General features: G+C 35.9%; 1 protein-coding gene and 1 long non-coding RNA gene across 2 annotated transcripts in view; one reads left to right on the top strand and one right to left on the bottom strand.

Annotated features, from left to right (window-relative positions):
- GLCCI1 (glucocorticoid induced 1) overlaps nt 1–17,530 on the top strand; it is a 147,243-nt gene that overhangs the window by 11,434 nt on the left and 118,279 nt on the right. The window lies entirely within an intron of this gene.
- LOC306668445 overlaps nt 12,777–17,530 on the bottom strand; it is a 41,105-nt gene continuing 36,351 nt past the window's right edge. The window contains exon 3 of the long non-coding RNA XR_013765868.1: nt 12,777–13,690. This is a non-coding gene — a long non-coding RNA (uncharacterized lncRNA). The remainder of the gene's footprint in view (nt 13,691–17,530) is intronic.

The raw sequence follows: 17,530 nt of genomic DNA, 5'->3' as shown, positions 1-17,530 counted from the left end.
TAATATAACTAACAAGAAATGGGGCTGGAAGGGGGAGAGAGGTGGAAGAAAGTGAAATGATGTCTTTTTTCTCAAATATTTTGTAAAGAAGCCAACAGATATTATGCAAAATCGAAACATAATTTTTTTTTGGTGGCATTGGGGATCAAACCAAAGGCCTTGCACATGCAGAAAGCATAATTTTAAAAATAGGTTGTGTACTCACTCTGGCAGCAAATATACTAAAAAAAGGGAATGGAGATAATATCTACATGTGATGTGAAAAAATTTTAACATTGGCTCTAAACATGTATTTTTATTCTAATAAGGGTTTTTATTCTAGGTTGGATTTTATTAGAAAAAAATATATTGTCTCTTCCTGAATGTTTGTCCCTGTTGACACTGGAGGTGGACATGTTCTTTTTGATGTTGAATCTGTCATGTGTACTATAAGATGTTTGGCACCTCAGGGAACTGCTAGGATCTCTGTACCTGTGATGATCAAGAATGCCCATACATTTTTCAAGCACAGCTGACTTGAGAAGTGGCCCTGTCTTGGATTGAGAACCTCTGCTCTAATGTCTTAAACATCTGTCATATCTTTTATCTTAAATTTAGAGCGATGTTAGAGAATTAAAATCCCTTGATATAAAATCTCAAAGGGAATCATTTACTTGAAATTCATTTGGTGTCATGTTGGTATCCTTCTCTTCTAGTAAATGAAAAAAAAAAATAAATGTACTACATAACCCTTTTTACCTAATGTAACCATTTTTATTAATAAAATTATTTGTTGAAATGGGGAAGCTAAAAAAATTTACATATTTGCTACATTTTTTTTATTGTGGTAACATATACAAAATAGCATTTAGCATTTTGACCAACATTCTATGACATTGACGTTTACACTGATGTGAACCATCTCCATTTTCCATCTCTAGAACTTTACATCTTCCTTACTGCATATTTTATTTTAATATAATAAATAACTATATTTAATATATAAATGTGTTAATATAATTAAATTTAATTTAATATATTAATTACCTAAAATGTATCTTAATGTTGTATTAATATGAATATTTATATCAAGATAGTATTATATAGTATTTAATATTTTATATAACATTAAAATTACTATAATATAAACATTTAAGTGAAATATTTTATTTTTATACATCATTATTAATATTTATATTATACATATGTGTATTCATCTGCCATTTTTGCCATTACCAGTCTTTTAATTTGAGGTCAGTATCTTTTCTTTAAGAGGGGTCACCTCATTGGAATTCCCCTTGTCCAAACCCTAACCAACTTTTTTGCATGAACTACAGTGATAATGCACTCTCTAGGATTTCCAGTTTCAATTTCTTTAAAACGAAACAAGAACTGAAAGACACTTGGGAAGAAATTTAAGTTCAGAATCCTAGATTCCCCTCCCCTCCCCCTCCAATATTTTATCATTGTCATTTTTATACCTATTTAAAAAAAATTTGAACTACTCTATGTTCATCCAATCTAATACATCTAGTGTTGTTTTTATGGAAACAAAACTTACTTCTGCATTTGCATTTTATCAGTTTTCATAACATGTAACTGTTATATAATTGAAAAACTGAGTTATATAATTGAAAAAAGTTGGGGTTCAATCACAGTTGAGTTGTGAAAAGCATCCAACTGAACGGATAGGGACAGAAGTGTGGGGACATCCAGAAAGTTGTCTACTTGCTGTGAGCATTTGAAATGAAGGGTGTCACTTACAAAACGATCTGGCAGGTTGGATATTATAGTAAACTAATGAACTAAAAAATAGTATGTATATCTGTGAAGATTAATTTTATGTGACAACTTAACTAGACCACAGGGTGCCCAGACATTTGATCAGACATTATCCTGGTGTGTCAGTGAGGCCATTTCTTTAGTGAGGTTATTATTTTAATGGAGACACTGAGTACAGCAAATTGCCTTCCCTAATATGGGTGGGCCTCACCCAGTCAATTGAAGACATGAATAGGAAAAACAAAACAGAACAAAACACTGAGTAAGGGGAAATTCCTCCTGCCTGGTTCTTTTAACTGGGACTTACTTTTTTTTTTCTGGCCTTCATCAGCTGTCAAACTGGAAATGTGCTTCAGCTTCTCTAGGTCTCCAGCTAGCCCACTACAGATCTTGCCACTTCTGAGCCTTCTTAACCCTGTGAGCCAGTTCCTTATAATAAAATTCTCTCTCCTCCCACACCTTTCTTTCTCTCTCTCTCTAATTATAAAATATTCTTGATATCATATATAATAAAACAAAATAATATTACATATGTAATATAAGATGTTAACAATAGAGGAAGCTAAACGAGGGACATACCACAAACACTCTATATTATCTTTGCAACATTTCTGTAAACCTAAACTTATTCCAAAATAAAACTATGTTTTAAAAAATGGCATATACCATACAACCCTCTTTCTGAAACCATTTCTAATTATCATTTGTTTGTATTTTTGCATTCTGTTCACCAAATGTTTGTGATCTTTCCTTTGGGAAATTATTTACTTCTTTCTTTGTATTTTTTTGTATTGCTTGAATTTCATTTTTTGTTTGTTGTTTATAAAAATGAACATTTTACCAAACCACTGAATTCATCTTTTAAAAAAATATTGTGGCACTTTCATAAGGTGACTTTTAAAAATCATCCAAATTCCAAAATTACCCTGGTGTTTCATTTGATGTTAGTTTTTTAGTAGCTTGGTCTCACTTGTGACTCCTTATAGGCCCAAAAATGATTTTAGGATGAAGTTCCAAGAATAACACTATGCCATTGGACTAGAAAAAAATGACCATCTTGTGTTAAAGAATACCTTGTTTCTGACTGTTCTGGTTCACTCAGGCTGCTATAATTGTCAAAACTGGTTTTTAAACATTAGAAATTTATTTATCCTAGTTCTGATTGCAGATTCAGGGAATGGTGAGAACCCCTTCCTGATCCATAGATCTCCTCACATGGCAGGAGGGCCAAGAGAGCTTTCTGGGCTCTCTTTTAAAAGAAGACTAATCCCACTCATGAAGACCCCAGACTCATGACCTAATTACCTCCCAAAGGTTCCTTCTCTGAATCCCAACACATTGGGGGTTAGGATTTCAATATATTCAAGGGAGAGTGGGTCACAAACCTTTAGTCTATTGCACTGACTCATATGTAGCTTAATGCTTTACGTCTCTGTGTTACTTTTGCTTTTTTATAGCTCTAAATATCATAAAGGGAAGGAAAAGCTTTTGGTTGTAGTTCTCCTCTTCTGTCAAGTAAACTGTCAGAGTTTATATCTCCAAATCAAAGCAGAGCTTGCAAAAGAATTAAAAGAACAGATTCCTAAACATTCCAGTACAATTTTTTTAAAAACTTAATACTTATTCTTTTTTTGTATTTTTTTTTTTATTTTTACACACTGCATTTTGATTCATTATACACAAATGGGGTACATCATTTCATTCTATGATTGTGCACAATGTAGATTCACACCATTTGTGTAATTATATATGTACATAGGGTAATGATATCTGTCTCGTTCCACCATTTTTATACCCCCCTCCCTCTCAGAAGAAGGAAGGAACTTTGGATTACTTACTCTCATTATCCTCTTATTTTCTTCTTTTTCTTTGTTCTCTCTTGACATACAGTGTCTCCTCTTTTGACTTTGTTTTAAATTCTCAAGGGAGCCATATCTTGTCTTTTTTCACTCCAAGACTATGAACTTGCACTTGAGGAAAGGATCATCTTCATTTCTGTGTCCATGTCACCTGACAGAGCTCTCACCTATCAATCAGGGAGAATTGTATTCCTGTCTTGACTGGAGGCATGGCTGTGAGCTTAGCTACAGTTGCAAATGGAACTTCTGGGGTCTTCTAGTTCTTCCTACTCCACACAGTTCTTTCTTTTGTTCTCCCTATTGTTTTTTCTTGCTTAGCCCTTTTTCTTTTTGTAATAGCTAAGGAATGTGCACATTCTAGAATCATTCTGTTCTTTGCATGAGGACAGGTCTTCCCTTTTTGTTTCTAGAAAGGAATAATCCATACAAGTGGTTCTCCAATTTGGGCATCTTAATCACTTGAATGGCTTTTCCAAACAGACTGCTGGACCCAACCCTTTCCCCTGCATTTCTCATTCAGTGGGTCTGGAGTGAGTATGGAGGATATGAACTTATAGCAAGTTTTCAGATTATGATGCTGACTTTGGTTCTGATGCTGCTGGTCCAGAGACCGCACTTAATGAGTCACTGACCAATACATTACAGAAGCACTGGCTGGCTGACTCATCTCTTGTACAAGGGAGAATAAAAGACATACTGATATTCACTGTCTAGAACTTAGCCATACAATAAAAATAACAGAATGAATATGCATATTTGTTCTAAACCCAAAGTATAAAGAATCTTTTTCTTATATTCAGATAATTTTCATGAACCATAAGTAAAGCTAAAACTGCTAAAGGAGAGAAAACTATTGATATTCTATCAGAGTATATAAAAAGGTTAATTATGGCATGCACATCTTAAAGATCCCCTTGCTGTGTGAGCCATCTCCAGAAATACTTGCCATACGACTGAAATAGAAATGATTATATGAGTAAATTATCACCCACACTTCTTGCCTGTATTATTTCATACCGCAAGCCTTTTCTCTTTTCAAGGAATAATGGTTTTACATTTTACTTCGTGATGGCACTCTAATTGCTAAATATAATAGGAGCATTATGCTACAAAGTTAAAAGATTCCAAGTGAAAAGATAAGTCAAATATAGTAATCTCATCCAGCCAATAATTCTTTAAAGTGTGTGCCTCTTTTCTTTTCCAACTGTCCCCCAATTGTGAGCTCTCACACAATCAAATGAAACTGAATACCTTGGTGGAGAAAAGCTAATAGGGACCCTAGAATTTTTCTAGTCTGAGAGTCTGTACCCAGGAAATACTGACCAAATCTGGTACATTCCTTGTTTTTATAGATAAATTTTTATTGAAAAATAGCATGCCCATATTACTTATGAAACAGCCATGCCCATTTTTTTGTCTATTGTGTGGCTGCTTTTACACTATGATAGTGAAATGGTTGTAACACAGACCATATGGTCCAAAGCCAAAAACATTTACTATCTTGCCCTTTATCAAAAAAAAAAAATGCTGACCCCTTCTCTAGTTCAACCTACTCACTTGGCAGGTGAGAAACCTATCCCGAGAAAGTAAGATGTAGCTCTGCATTCAAACAGAAACAGGATGCAGAAGGCCAGGCATTATCCTCACCAATGCCTGAATGAACTTTGGTCCCCCAAGAAAGTCAGAGCTTCCCTTCCTGTATTAGTAGAGAAGGGGACATTGATGTAGGCTTACATCTCATTGCACTTTTCAAGGAGCACCTCAAAAGACAGTCCTCCCCCAAAAGCAGTGAGATGGAAATGTGCTTTAATGTTACTCCAAAATGTACAAAATACATTATTAGTGGTTGAACATTTGTTTCTAATAATGAAAAAAATCCTTTTTCATTAATGAGAAAATCATTAGGATGATCTTGTTTTTCAGAAAAGATACTAACATTGTGCCATGTAGCTTTCTCAAGAGTATCCTAAGCCTGCAAGAGAACGTGCCTGGTGGTATGAATTCTTATTTTCTCAAGTTGTATTCACAAAACTGGCAAAAGTTTATGAGCATATGTGTACATATATGTTAATGTAAGTATTTTTACATAATTCATATATCCATGTCTAAAATAAAATGATACAATAATGCTAGGTGTCCCCTAATATCTTATTTACATGTTAAGGAAAATATGTCTATTCTGCAAACAGGAACCCAAATTCTGTGGTTTCCTGTGTACAGAGTCATACAATGAATTGAAAAGGAGTATTTGATGAAAGCAATCATTATGTTATGTGTTTATTCATTGGCTCTTTAATGGGTATCTCCTGTGTACCAGGAACCTCTGTGCTGAGACAGATACACACGAAGAGGCAAGAGGATCTCACAGCACAATGCAGTAGGTCATCATGTAAAGATACCCTTATTCTTATTTAGCTGCCCCTCTTCTATCTTCCACTGGCATACATCTAATAAAAACTTTTCTCTCTGCCTGGCATTTAGTAAGTATTCAGTAAATTTATGAATGATGAGTGGTGAATGAATGAATGAATGAATGAATGAATGAATATACAAAAGGCAGAGGTATGAGCCACTTTGACCTATTCAGAGAACTCCTTATATATCTGACATACTGGGAGAAGACACTAGGTAGGAGGGTTAAGTTAAGATTATGGAGTACCTGCCAGGCACAGTGGCACACACCTGTAATCCCAGCAGCTCAGGAGGCTGAGGCAGGAGGATCACAAGTTCAAAGCCAGCCTCAGCAATTTAGGGAGGTCCTGTCTCAAAAAATAAAATGGAATGAGGCTGTGTCTCAGTAGTTAAGTGCCTCTGGGTTCACTTCCTTGTAGCAAAGGGGGGAAAAAAAGAAAGAAAGAAAGAAAACATTATAAAGTAACTTTTATACCACCCTGGATAGTTGTGTGCAATAATTATTTCAACAATTCCATGTGTCAGTCCTGTGACAGGCTCTGAAGATACAAGATTTGGCTCCTGCCCTTATGGACCTTACGTTCTCACTGAAGCAATACACAGGAAATATTCAAAAACTGCTAGGCATTGTCATTGGAGAAAAGTAACTGAAAATGTAATGAAGAACTACAGAAGATGAGGAGGACCAGAGAGGAATGGTGGGCAGCCAACAAGACTTGCAGATTCCAGGAAAGGTTGTCTAGTGGAAGAGTGGGTGAAATTGAGGCTGGAGAGGAGGAAGAGGTCAGGTCAGAGAGGGTCCTGTGCATCACTGTGAAATTTGGAGCTCTGCCCTCAAGTCAGTGGAAACCAGCTAAGGTATTAAGTTTGGGAATGACAAAATCAAGAGTCTTGTTTTTATAAGATGAAGAGACACAAATGAATTCAAGAGATTACAGAATTGAATAAACAAGGATTGATTGATTGATTGACAATAAGTGTGAGGGAAAGAAAGGTACAAGTTGTCTCCCAGATTTCTGGACTGAGCCACTGAATGAAGTGTGTCATTTACTCATTCATATAAGAAAATGACTAGTTTCTTTATAAATTACCTACTCTCAGGTATTCGGTTGTAGCAACAAAAGTGAGACATCGGCAATGAATTTGTGGATCAGTCTGTAGAGGTCTTATTTATTAAGATCCACTGCTTTTGATTAAAAATTCTTTAAAGTTTCTTTTCTTAAAAAAAAAGAAAAAGAAGAAGAAGAAGAAATTGAGTTGAACAACAGTGTTTCAGCAGCAAAGATGAGAACAGCTGAAGTTGAGGCATCAGAAGAGATGGCTATGGAGCTCAGAATATAAATGAACATGGAACCTGGGCATGGATAAGATTACAAAGAAATGTAGAATGTCAGAAAACAACCAGGATGGAACTTTGTGGGTAGAAGAGGAATCAGAGAATACTGAGTAAGCAGGAGTTGTCAAAATGACTTGTTAAAAATAGGAGATAGTGATGTCGTAGAAACAAGAGAGGACAGAAAGGAGGAAGGAAGAGAAAGGAGGACATGGCCAATGTTGTCAAACGTGTCTTTGTTTTTTAATAAGGATTGGAAATGATCCACCGGATGTGGCAATTAGGAGAGCTCTGATCCGAGCCATCTAAAAGTTCTCCTCTTGAACTTGCTTGTTTCTGAAGATCCTATCCCATATTATAGCAAACGTTGCACCAAATTCCACATTAACTTGTTTCATAAAAGATTTAAGGTATTAAAAATTTTCCCTTAGAAACTGTTACTAAATTTTTCTAGGTTGTGTGTGTATGTGTGTAATTAAGCCCATTCATTTTTCTTTAGATCCCAACTGTTCTGTAGGTTCTTGAAAACCCTGAGGACCTAGGCTCTTATCAATAGTAACCACATTCAAAGAAAGCTACAGTGAGTTATGAAGTAGATCAATGATGAAGCAGACAGTAAGTATGGACTTTTCTTTCACAGACATAACTAGGAAAGAACAGGAAGAGAGGGAGAGAGGCCAAGGGTGCTGCAAAGTCAAGGAAATGTTTAATGTATTTAAAATTAGAACTTTTCACATGGAAGAAAATGGCAAGAAGCAAACACCAAAGACAGGCTGATGATGCAGGGGAGAGGAAGAATATTTGTTTAAAATGCTGCTTGAGGAGATAAGCAAGTAAGAAGGGATCCAGGACTGGGGGTGTAGATCAGTGGTAGAGTGCTTGCCTAGCATGTAGAAGATCCTGGGGTTAATTTCAGCTACACCCCAAAAAGATAAAAGGGATTTACATCACAAGTAGGATTCACCTTCTTTAAAGTCCTTCTCTGTGTCTAGATGAAAGAGAGGAGGACAGGTAGTAGATTGATGTTCATCCTATAGCTGTTGTTGATGAAACGTTAAAATCAAGACTTCATGAAGTAACTCCAACCCCACCATTCAGCACTGTTCTTCTAAAGATCAGAGACTACAGTGATGGCAATGGGATCACTATTACAGCAGTTAACAACTCCATAGTTCATAAATAATCCCAAACTACCCTGTGATGAAGAGTGCTATATAGATGCCTATTGGGATTTGACCCCTGATTCTTTTATGAGCCAAGAAGAGGCAAGTAGTCTCTGGGAGTAAAATGTCCACCTATGTCAAGTGAATTGATTTGTCAGAAGCACCATCTGGTAGATGAGTTGATTTACACAGAGGAGGCAGGAGGTATATGGAAAGTGCATTAACTCTTTGGGGCCACTGGGGCAGCATTAGTAAATCATTGCTACAGTACTAAATGGTTCCCCTAATGGCCCCTAAGAGTAAATGCACCCCCCAAAGGGTCTCAGATGGCCCCAGGTGGTCATTTGCCCTCTGAGATTCAGGATGATTACAAGTGCTTTTCAAGAGCTAGGTCAGTGGCCCAATTCCCACTTTACAGATAAGGAAACTGAAGCTTATTCTAGGCTACTTGGTGTCAGTTAATAACAGAGCTTAGGTTAGATATTAGCCAGCTAATATGGCTAGCTAATAATTAGCATTGCTGCTCTGATACCTGTAAGAATTCTAGTGATCATGTCAGTAAATGTCATTTAAAATGTGATCATTCATAGTAAAATAATCTGTATTTATTCCCATAAAATGGGAATTATCCCCATTTGGTTGCAAAATGATTGACTAGAATGTTTTTTTACAAAAACATGATTTTAGCTGTGCTTTTTAATGTTGTTAGATTATTGTTTTAGAAATAGAAATGAAGACTCAAGTTGATAAAGGACATAGGAAGACTTACCCTAATGGATGTTGGGAGTGTGTCTCAAGTTTTCTGGGTTTATCAGGCTTATATATTAAATAAGTTGGATCAGCTTTGGAGGTGTTGTTCAATAAGCCATGAGTGTTTCTGAGCTAAAAGGGGCATGCAGATCCTCTACTCAAGGGTGCTTATTTTATAAGTAAAGAAACTGACTCCAAAGTGGCCCCTCCAGGTCTTTTGCCTTAAGCTTAGGAAGTAAGAAAGCTGTTACCTGAAAACAACATGGAAAATAGGTTAGGGGGTTGAGTTTGTGGCTCAGTGGTAGAGCACTTGCCTAGCCCATGTCAGGCCCTGGGTTCGATCCTCAGCACCACATAAAAAGATAAATAAATAAAATAAAGATATAGTGTCCATCTACAATAAAAAAGAAAATGTAAATAGGTCAGGGGATCCCAGAACTTAGTCTGGAGAGGGAGAAAGCATCATGTCTGGTCATTATTATTGATCAGGTTTATGTTAATAAAAGGCCACCAATTCTTTTTAAAACATAGAGTTACTAGTCTTCTCCCCTTTAAAAAGAAGTGTGTAAAACTTGAAGCAGAATTCTGTTCCAGGACTTATCCACTTCTAATCCTCAAAGCTTACTTGCATGGCTGACAGCTTCTAGGAATTTTGTAAGTAGATGTGTAATTATGAACTTCTCTAGAAAGAAAAATAAAATCCGCAACAATCAAAAGCACAATTACATCTTGATATGTTTCATCATGCATCCTTTTATATTATGAATGTGTTATTATAAATCTTACATAGAAGTGATGGGCTGTGTAATTCTTTCATAAAGTGGTGGGTTTTTGGTCAGTGGATCAAAAATTAGGGCAGCTCAGTGTTCTGAGATTACATGGAACAGGACGTTGATTTTGTTTGTTGTGTTTTGTCTCGTCTTGTGTTTGGTGATTAGATTTAGGACACAGGTGCCAAAATAACCCATTTTGATCAACATTGAGGCTTTCCCTGTTGAAATCTTGGCTAAGTTCAGTGAGTTTTGCAAACACAGAAAAAGCAAACTTGAATATAGGCAGAAGAGAAACCTGTAAAGGAAATTTATCTTTCATGCCTAAATAAGAGATACATGTGATTATTAATCAAAATAAGGATATGAGCTAAATAATTATCATTTCATTCAACTTAGGTAATTTGGGACTTCACAAATACCTATGAATTAAGAATAACTGTCAATGAGTTTATTCATTAAAAATAATCCGTTGGATTTATATTTTCTCTTACATATTACAAAGTTATTTCGCCTATTGAGACCTTGTTTCATGTTCACAATGTGTGTGAGGTGGGTAGGGAAACTACTATCTGCCCATTTAACAGATGAGCATGTTGAAGCTGGGAATGGTCCAGAGCTCTTTTCATAGATAACACTGTTTCTAAGTTCCATTAGCAGACTGCTTGTAATGAATAATCACTGCATTGTTCAAGTAAAGGCCAAGTCTTCAAAAGTGACTGTCATTTAATATAAATGTGCCCTGAAAGTATATGAAGTATGCCACTGACATGCCTTCATGAAATTCAAACAGATTATCTTCTTTTTTAGTAATCAAGATTGCAATAACTTATGAAGAACACAGATTAAACATATGTTTTCAGTTGATTGTTAGAATACAAAGAGTGCCATAATTAATGAATTTGTTAATGGTTCTTCCCACTTTGCTCAGTGCCCAGTTGTCAATGCCAATGAATTTTGGACTTGGTCCATAACATTTATCTGTTTCTCCAAAAGCCAGTTTCTTTCATATTCAAGCTAAGGATACCAAGTTGCACAGTGCACTTTTGCCAGCCTCATGGTGGTTCTGAATACCTCCACACTGGTGCTCCCTAAGTATTGTAAAATATTCTTTATGTGCCAGCTGCCATGCTCCTTTGATCCCCCAATTTGCATATGGTACGTTACTGAACAAGGAGTTTTTCTTTCTGTTTCACCAAATGCGGGTGTGCGGTCATTGTAAGAGCATTCTCATGATCAGCCATGTAAATTGCCTCCTGGGTCCAAAGTCTGAAAAAATAGTTTTTCATTAAAACAATTTTAAAAACCTACAATGTTTGTACTTCACTTTTTTCAGTCTTCTAAAAGTCTTCTTTCTGCCAGTAGCAACCTCACAAATGGCATCATTTGTGGGAAGGGTTGGCAATTATTTTTCTAGCCTGTATAGGCTAGAATATGGGTGAAAAACTTCCAAAGCCATAAATATATAATGAAATGTATTGGCTTATTCACTTTGCTTTCTGAAAAATACCAGCAAATTTTATTTTTTTGTATTTACTTTTAAAATCTTCCCTGATACTTAGAAATTTTTGGACTCTTATCTTCTCATGCATTATTTTCCTCCTGCAGCCATTTTCTATAAAATGTACTTGTTTCACACCAAAAAAACCAAATTGAGAAGTGTGTTTTATGTTCACAGATGTTAACGGGGGAAAAGAAAGATACTATGAACCCTTAGACTTTACAGAAAATCTGGGCTTATTAAAATACTAAGTATCTTTAGTCTTAATTCTGTATGGTTGTAACCAGAAATCCTAAGGATATATGAAAGATCAAATATTTATGTGCAAATTAGAGCCCAATAACAGATTACTTACCCTATAGCTGTTAAAGTGTCAAAAATCATATTACATCTCATATAAATAAAAATGTGCGATTTTCACACAGTTTTCATTGTTCATCTTTCACTGTCAAATATAAGATTTTAACAGTTTCTCAATAAATAAAATTTTATTGATACGAATTATTACTTTACTTCAAATTTTCAAAATCACTAAATAAAAATATAAAGAAATAACACACATATTTTCTCCAGATAACTCCCTTCATTCTTAAGCTTTGTTTAAAGCTTTGGCCAAGTCCTTGAAAGACAAAGAAAACTCTTTTCTGCCTTTAAAAAAATTAGCTCCCAAATTAAGTCTTATAATACATTTATGGTTATTCAACTTTTAGTTTTACATTTTATAGAAAAGAAAGAAAAAGGAGTATTTTCCTTTATCTCATTCCCACAAATGAATCACCATAGAGCCTTAAGTTGCTTGCAATAATGCTTAGATCAGAAAGCAATGCCTTCTTTTATATAGTGTTCTGTAGGCTGAGCTCAGATTGCCAGCCTTTCTGTATCTTCCCCAGTTAACTGGATGGAGCACTCCTCCTCTGGATGTTACATCAAGAGCCTGTGCTGGTAAAGTGGGGGTCTCTGAGACAAATGAACTCATACACCAACTTTGGGCTCAGACAGATTTCAGAGGGTTCTAGTTTTCATGGGCTTTTCAGAGAAAACAAAAGAAAAGCCTATTTTGGGCCATAGACCTGGGCAGTTTTTCCAAATTCTTTCATCTTAAATATGCCTTCTGATCAGCCCCCCTCTTTCTGTTGATCAGACCTTTGGGAGAAACACAGGGATTTTTGTAAAATGGATTTGTCCTTCCAGGAGACTGCATTCCAGGTATGAAATTATAACCCCATAGCCTTTCCCAAGCATACTAAGGCACATTCCCTCACGGTCCTCCCCTGGAACTCACTCCCACATTCCTTTTATGCTTGGGTCTTTTTCTTATCTACTTTAAATGGTGCCAACCTGCTTTCTTTAGCAAATTGTTGGTGCTAAATAAATGGTGTGATTTATAGCAATAATGGTGATGATAATGAATCTTAAAACACCTAACTAATCCCAGTGAACTCTCTGTGATGTTAAGGCTGTGGAACACATGGTTGACTAACAGTGATAATGACTGAAAGTGAGGTGATAAATTACTATGCAGATTGTTGATGGCTTATAATTGTCTCAAATGGAGGACATTTCATAACAGACCAATCCCATTTAAATAAGTATATGTGTAGCATTGCAGACATACAGGGCGTGTGTGTGTGTGTGTGTGTGTGTGTGTGTTGAGAGAGAGAGAGATTTGTTTTCAGTAACCTACTTTATAAAATACAGGGACATCAAGAACTCAGAAAAACACTCCTAAGGTCAAGGGCCATGGGAGGTAAGAATTAAGGTTGTGTTTGCTCTTTCTTGAATGTTGCATTGTTCCTGGGTCTGTAAGCATAACTTTAGAGACTCCACCAATATAAACACAAAACTACCTAGTTATGAGCTGGTGTTTACACAGTCTGGATCAAAAGCACAGACACTCAGGTTCATTTGCATTTGCTTGCCAAAAATGTCCTGATTCTTTATTTAAAAAGGAGCAATAATTCATATTATGATGCCATTTATTTTCAAGGTCAATTTATATTTACAAATTTTATTTTAAAAAAGCCTTCACAGTCTTTACCCGTTGCCAGCACTCTCTTTTCTTTGGAGTTGCATTGTTCTTTTCTAAGGAACTGATTGTGTGGCAGATCGTCGGATCATTGCAGGGAGCACAGATGAAAAGCCTGTTATTCCAAAGGATTAAATTACAATTCTTAGTGAACCATTGCCAAGCTATTTTTTTCGAAACCCCGGGAGGATTGGAAATAGGAAATGTTATGCTGTGAAAAGGGGTGGGAACGGTTGAGTGGAGGAGGAAGAATGACCATCCCAATAAGTGTTATTACATTTTCTTCAAGTAACATCATGAAGCAAATAAAAGATGATAGTAAAATCTACGAACTAGCCGAATGATCAGGAATAATAAACAACTTAATTTGTAAAGAAATAATGCTATAGCAATAGATTTTTATTGAATTCTAAAAATGAGGAAAACAAATGAGGTAGCATGTCCACATTAACACACACACACAAAAAAAATTAAGATTCCAGCTTCACTTTTGCACTTTTAGAGTTCAAGGCCTATGGGACAGAGGAACTAAGATTTGCAGATCACTTGACTGTGAGCTCTCTTGAGAAGGATTATAAAATGTATTAGGAGGAAAAAAACGAAAGGGAGTCTCTTTCTTAGAGGAGTATTAGCACATTTCCAAAAATATGACCTGAAAGCAGAAAGAGAAATTAGTTCTGTTTGATGTTCCAAACACCAGCAAAGTATCAGATAATCTAGGAGGGGACAAGATAGTAAATGTGGGAAAGAAAACACCATAAAGAAGCAATGTTCAAAATTCAAATCTGAAACATATATTAATGAACTCAGAGGAAGATTCAGGATATAGGTGCCCAAGGACCTGTAGAAACTGAAGTAAGGAGAAAGACTGACAATTAGATAGATGTGTCCTAATTGCAACAGAGAGTCCATAGGCTGCCACTGTGACTTCTGTTTGTATATAACTGTAGGAATCAGGAACAAACTCCATATGAAATGAGGTACTAAAAAGTTCAAAAACTCACACTGAGGGCGTGCCATATCTCAGGAACATACAAGCATGATGCTTGAGGTTAAAAAGAAGGGTAAGAAACAATTTTTGATCTCTTAAGAGTTTGCAGTATTTTGGAAAGACGGACACACAATCATATGACCACAGTAAAACACTGGAGCAGATACTATAAAGACAAGTAGCACAAAGGAACCTGAAGAGCTGCAACTCACTTTGGAGAAATTAAGAAATGCTTTGAAAAGGGACTTAGTAGCATTTGAATTGGATCTTGAAGAATGAGTAAGAGTTGTCTAGACACAAGACAACGTGCAAAGGTGCAAAGAATAGGTGCACGCTGTATGTAAGTTCAGGATGCATGGGTTGGGAGAGCCAGCAGGAAATGAGATTGGACAGGGTCTTTCATATTTGCTGAGGGTTCAGCCTTAACCAGTTAAGGCCAGCTTTAAAGAAAGGGGATGACCCAGTCAAATGTGCATCTCAGGGGTAGGGGGAGGCTCAAGTCTGCAGATAGCAGTCAGGAGGCCACTGCACTGGTGACAGATAAGACATCAGAGGCCAAATTTGATATTTTGGAGATGGTATGAATAGACCATAAGTGATTAGATGTTAAGGGTGAGGGAAAAGTTGAAGGAAACGTCAGCACTTGAAGATAGTGATAGCACTGAGATAAAGAACTATGCAAAAGGAATACATCATTTGCCACACTGCGGGCAGGGGAGGTTAAAATTCTCTTTATAGAATGAAGGAGACTCCAAGTCAGAACCAGTAGGAACAGTGTCCTCACACTACCACACCCTATTGTGTCCTCCAAGAGATTCAGGGGCCAGGAAACATTTGGTTGGAATTTTACTTAATTGCTTACTGTTACTAAAAATAAGCATAGTATATCAAATGTTAGTACCATAGAGACCAATAACATGATAACTTGTCCTACCAGGTTAACTCTGATCACAGCCCTGAGAACACACACAGTTTCTTCTCGTTACTTGTCAACAGAGTAGGATCCTGAGATTATATGGGAGTTTGTTTAAAAACTCATATTTTTTACTCATATCTTTCTAATCAAGAAGATCTTGATACTGTGCAACCAATAAGAAATCACAGAAATAAATTGGCTGCGGAGGCTTATATAAGATGACAATAGTCAGCCTGTAGGTGTAACTCAGTGTCAGAGTGTTTGCTTAGCATGTTCAAGGCCTTGGGTTCAATTCCCAGTACAGGGGGGAAAAAAAAAAGTTGATAACTGTCATCAAAGGTCCTAATTTTAACTTTTGGTGTTTATCAAAATAATCTTTTCTAACTCACTGATTTTGTATGATTGTGATAAATTTGAACTAAAATGTTTGCCAAAAATAATATTATTTTATGTTCCTTCTGATATGAATTGTGATTATTCATAAGATTACTCTGAAAAGGACTTTCATTTCTATAAATAAAAAAAGTGAATGTTGTTTCCTAGATTGCCAACCAAGACTTCAGTCTACTGAGTTTAAAATTCTAAAACTGTCCTTTTGCTCTCTTCACACACATGCATGTTCTTTCTGTTCTCACCTTCTCCCTGTAAGCTTGGGATTTGTACAAGATGATATCAGACACAATCTGGTTTGGCAGCATAATGTCTAAAATATCTCTTCTGTTTTTTATTTTGTTTGATCACAACAACATCAAAATGCAACAATGGATGAACTGTATTGAGAGTGGGTTTGAAAACACCTGCTTCTTGATGTTGATATGTGTGAATTCTCATATTTAACATTAACAGCAACTTCTTCTGTTATTTTCACACTTTTATTGCAAAGACACTGGCCTGGTCAGATCCTGGAAAAATACATTCTAAAGGACATTTTTGTGGAGGAATAAAAATGTACATTAATACAATTTACATATATTTTATTAGTTTACATAATCTTATATGAACAACAATCAATTTTTCAGTCATATGTAACTTTTTAATGTATTATTTGAACTTCATCAACAGCTTCCTGATTGGGTCTCAAGAACTAATCAGGCCCCACACAATTATTATCAGGGACTTATAACATCTTGCATCCATCATAAAGAATAAGTAGGACCATAATGACTAATCACATTAGCATAGTTTAAAAATGCAGAGCATGAATAGCTTTTTTCCCCAAGATTTGTACATACACACAAAAAGACTGAAATGATTCATTATACCACTGGCTTGTTTATATTATAAGATATTTATGTGCCTAGTAGAATGAAACCATAAAACTGCCATTAACAAGTAGAGGGAGGAGGTTCTGTTTTTAACTAAATTACATGAATTTATGATGAATATATACAAAAAAAAAAAAATCCCAAGGAAGAGATACTCCTATCCTGTTATGTCCTCTTAGGATATCACAAAACCCAGTTTAAATATAGATTTTTTTTTTTTAGTAGTGCACACTTTGCACATCCCACTTAGGCTATTGGTAAATTTAGCAATTTATGAATCAGATTCTGCCCTTAAAGCTAAACAATGAGGTGCAGGTGGAATCACTGCATATTACAGAAGCGTAGAAAGCTAAGGAAAATTTTATTCTTAGGGAAAAAAAATCTCAAAACCAAAAAACACCTCCCTTTTCTTATAACCACTTACAAATTTAAAAGTCTTACCACCCAAATGGAAATGAATTCCCTGGTTCCCTCTCAGAAGTTTGGGATAGCTGCGTCAAAGCTGAGTTATTCTGCTAAATGTTTGTTACTGAGTGACAAAGCAAAGTGCTTCAGATGCAGTTGTAAAAAAAATGACAAACACAGTCCTTGCCTTCACAGGGCTTAGTAAGAAAAGTAGGAAAGGAAACACACATTTAAATGGCAGCATAAGGAGTTCTGCCATGAAGGAACTAGTAAGCAAGGCTTCCTGAGTTAGTACCAATGTGAATACCTGGACGATAAGCAGGAGCTGACCAGATAAAAAGACATTAAGTTACAGTCAAAAGTATTCCAGGCCAAGGT

This window comes from Sciurus vulgaris (assembly GCF_902686455.1).
Source record: "Sciurus vulgaris genome assembly, chromosome: 8".
NCBI lineage: Eukaryota > Metazoa > Chordata > Mammalia > Rodentia > Sciuridae > Sciurus > Sciurus vulgaris.
This window is presented reverse-complemented; position numbering and strand designations above follow the sequence as displayed.